At 35.4% G+C, this 4,357-nt stretch overlaps 1 protein-coding gene across 1 annotated transcript in view; it reads left to right on the top strand.

Annotated features, from left to right (window-relative positions):
- The window catches only part of LOC105293689 (probable C-mannosyltransferase DPY19L2), an 80,203-nt gene that overhangs the window by 55,792 nt on the left and 20,054 nt on the right, over window positions 1-4,357 (top strand). The gene's annotated exons all lie outside the window — the stretch shown is intronic.

Genomic DNA, 4,357 nt, shown 5'->3' with positions numbered 1-4,357 from the left:
CCCTGCAGCCACAGTGCTTAACTTCTTTCTGCTCCCATATAACCCCTTAATCTCTCTAGTCCTATTGTTGGTTATTTTTCATCTCAAGTATATTACTGATGTTCATTGAAATTTTCACTTGTGTTAAATCACTTCTGGCAAAGAAAGAAGGAAGGCATATATAGTATGATTTTCCTGTGACACTACTGAATTTTAAACTATAAATACATATATTTTATTAACTATTCCATCAATAGGGTTTTTCTTGCCTAAGTGGCTAGAATCTCATACATGTCACTTGAGACATAAACTCAGATTTTTATTTTAAATTAGAGTCTAAATTTCACTATGTATTTTTCAACATTTATCTGTGAGTATAAATCACACATCATGTGGGATGCAAAATTTTAAGTTCCTTGTAATATTTTAATCTTATGGTTTAAGTTGCATCTAGTTTCTGCTAAAGACTCTGTGACCAAGTTTAGCATCCACATTCCCCTTCATCCAGCCCCTCCGCCTCACCGTCATCTGATACATTTTGATAAGCACTATTAAGCCTTCTGTAGCAGTCACTTCAGGCTGATAGATCAGGGAAGCAAATCTGCCGTACCCAATTTTATAATAATCAGGAGTTTGAGTGAAGTGGGGATATAGACTGTTTAGGCAGAGAGAGAAAGAGAGAGAAAGAGAGAGAGAGGGAAAAGAAGAGAGAATGAATTAGTTTCCTCATTCGCTTGGGGAATGAGGTAAACTAAGGTAAAATAACCTCTGAAAGTACGTGGAAGAAACTCCCCCCTTTGTGGAAACCAATCCCCCACCTCAGTCCATCCCCCTCCCCACAGAATATAAACTGAAGCTCTCGTAAGGAGTTATCCACATATAAAAGCTTAGAATTTTAGAGCTGAAACAGACCTTAAAGATTTATTCCAACACTAATATTTTTATTTATTTATTCATTCATTCATTCATTCATTCATTCATTTATTTATTTTAGGGGAAGTTATAACGTCAAGAAAGTATTTGACTGGGGTGTAGTTGGAACTAAACTGTTCCTGAGGACTCACTTTCACAATAAAAATACTCTTTTCTATTGAGGGTGTTTATGTTAACGAATCAGGGCATTTTAATTCTCACATAATTTCTTAGGAAAATTTCATGTTTTGATTCTATTCACAGAGTTCTCGTGAAATTTTGTGTGTCTTATCTGCAAACACTTATCTAAGGTAATTATATCATAGTTTTAAAATCATACTATATTCAATTATTAAATACCTTGCTGTCATATCAATTTTTCAAATGAATGGACATTAAACTTTAGCATTACGATTAAGAAAGGAGACATAAACCAAACTTAGATGTTTTCTTTAAAAAAAAAAGACTATTATTCTCATATCTTTTATGTATTTGGGACTGTTATAAAATATATTTATATTTGTGGATTAATTCAAAAGTTAAATTAATTTAGTTTAATTTTAGCATATGACTAGAATTTAAAGTCAATAAACAGATAAAAGCTAAAGTTCTATTTTGGTGATTCTTTTTTTTTAACTTTCAGAGAAAGCATAATGATTTGTTTTTCTGAATATTCATGAAATTGCTTTTTATACATTTATCGTTAAAACTATTTGTCATACCACATTTTTGGTGGTTTTAGTGAAGTCACTAGAGTTCACTATGAACCCCATATCCCGTGCTTATATTTTCAATAGACACTTTTGTAGTCACCAGAACAACTACTTAGAATCTTACAGGTGAAATTGGTGTGGTGATAGAATGTTATTTGTTGAAATCTTTTCCAAACCAAGGGGGTTAACAGACCCATTCTATTTCGCTCTGGTCAGACGGAGCCCTTGACATTCTAAAAAGTGTATTTAGAGCCCTGAAAACTGATAACATAAGGAAAGCGTGAAAGGGCCTGGGATGTTTAATTGGAAAATGGAAGCCTGAGTGGTACTTGAAAGCTGTCTTCAAATTTCTGAGAGGATGTAATGTGGAAGAGGACAAACCTGAGGAGGTCGATGGGTGGACGTTAGCCAGCCTAAAATAAGGAGGTCTTTCTTAGTGATTAAATGCCTGAAAGTGACAGCCCTGTGTGTGTATAGGCTGGGGCAGGGGGGAAGGATGGGGGGAGGCTTTAAATCTCAAAAATAGTACATGATTGTGGTAATGCATTCAAACAACATAGTATATCAAGAAAAGAGAATGTTCCCCTCTGTTAGATGTACTCCTCATTGGTGTCGATTGTAATTGGCTTTGTATATATCATTCTAGAAACCACATACGAAAGCACAGTATTTTTTTTTTAAGTGGAATCATAGTATTATTATTCTGTAACTTGTTATTTTTGTTTAACAGTATGTCTTGGGCGCCTGCCTAGATCTTCCTCAGACTTTGTAATGGTCTCCATGTTTTAGTGTTCATTATCATGAGTGACTGGCATGTACTTAGCCATTCCCACATCGATGGACATTTAGATTATACTTATCTTTTTGCTGGAACAACCATTGTTATAAGTAATGAACATCCTTGTACATGTATCTTTTCATACTATTTTTAGTATTTAGAATATTTGAAATGAGACTACTGGATCATAAGGTATGAATATGTTATTATCTGATAAATATTGAGAACTTACAATCATGAGAATAGAGAATGCGCATTTTCCTGAATCTCATGAACACCAGCGTTGTCAAATTTTAACTGTTTCTATCTGATAGTTCAAAACGAAAGTAACTCATTTTATTTCGTAAGTTCTTTACCAGTAGTTTTACATCCTTCCGTATGTCTATTCCCTATTTGTTTTTCTTCTTGACCACTCGAAAATTGATTTGTAGTGTTTTTTATGTTATAGACAGTAGCCTTTTGTCTATCATGTGTGCAACACATTCTTCTAGGATGTCAGTTTATAGTTTATTAATGACCTTTGCCCTTCTTCTTTGTTTCTAGCCATCTCCAAATGTCTCCACTAAGCTGATCTCCTTAGCGATCCTTTCTGTGCAGGTATTCCCAAATTATTGCTCCACTGTGTTGCTTTGGGTTCATAATTTTACTCTTGAGCCCTTCTGAGGCCATTTTCTTTTGTGGGTAGCTGTCCAGTTGTTGTTTTTTGTGAAGGAACCAAGGCTGCCACCTCCTATTCCATTGTCTTGCTGACATCCTCCATAGTTTTCAGTTTTACATACAGATCATTAATCAATCTTACATTCGTTTTTATAGTGTGTTGAAATTATTGGAATCTGCCTTTTCCCCCTCAAACGAGGTACTGTCCCAACACAATACTGTGTAATTTATCCTTTTCCCAGTCATTTGAAATACCAGTTTTAATCACATAGTAGTAAATTCTCATATGTACTTGATTCTGTTTTAGATTCTGTCTTACATTGAACCATTTGATTGTTTCTGAGTCAGATCAATGCTATTTCAATCTCTTTTTCATTGCGATTGTTTTTCACATTTGCTTACATTTGCTTTTCCATGTAAACTTTGCAATAAATGTGTCTAGAATCCCCCAGGCATCCACCAGGATCTAGTGCAACAGCTTTCGATTAATTCAGAGAATTTAATCTGTGTATAATTGATTGTCCAGTCCAGTAATGTAGTACATCTTTACTTATTAATGCGGGCAAGTCACATAATCCCTCTGTGCCCCAGCTTCCCTAAAAAGGAAAGAGGAACCTCGACCTCGCTTACTCTGTGAGTTAGAAGCATTAATGCATGTGAAATCGAGGGCTTGGAACTTCTGACAGCTTGTTCTAATTGTATGGATGCAATTTCCTCTTAAACTTCTCTGAAGATAATACTTGGAATTTTCATTTAATACTCTTTTACTTCTTGCTTTAACTCTATTTTCTGAGAGGTCAGTTCATTTGCTTATTCATCTTGTTGTTTCTCATACTGTTTATGTCTCACGATTCAGTTGTATATTCATATTTTAAATTAGCTACTAGATTTATTTGTATCAGTAGTTATTGTCGGGGTCCTTGGCGATTATCATAATTACCTACCTACTAGGCCTCTCATGTCCAACAGCTGACTACAGAATTCTGTCGTGACAGGCAGATGTCAGGACAAGTGAGCACCTACCCGCCCCTCCCCCCCAAACTTGACTGCGTAAGTCAGGAAGGAGCTGTGATGAAGACAAAGTAACCAGCCTGGTGACTTCGCTGTCTGGAGGGGCCTTCTCCGGCCACCATTTTTTTTTTTTTTTTTAATCTCTGGCTCTGTGTGTGCCCTTGAACTCCTTACTTTCTTACTTCTCTCTCCAACCCCAAAATCTGCATCCCGTAAAGCCATTTTATAAAACTAAAATATCTAGTCTTTTCAGTGGAACATTAAAATAAGGCAGTCTTATACACTCTTGTAGGAACCCAATATTAAC

This window comes from Pteropus vampyrus, unplaced genomic scaffold, assembly GCF_000151845.1.
Source record: "Pteropus vampyrus isolate Shadow unplaced genomic scaffold, Pvam_2.0 Scaffold75, whole genome shotgun sequence".
NCBI lineage: Eukaryota > Metazoa > Chordata > Mammalia > Chiroptera > Pteropodidae > Pteropus > Pteropus vampyrus.
The sequence above is the reverse complement of the archived record's forward strand: the minus strand, read 5'-3'. Positions and strand labels throughout refer to the sequence as shown.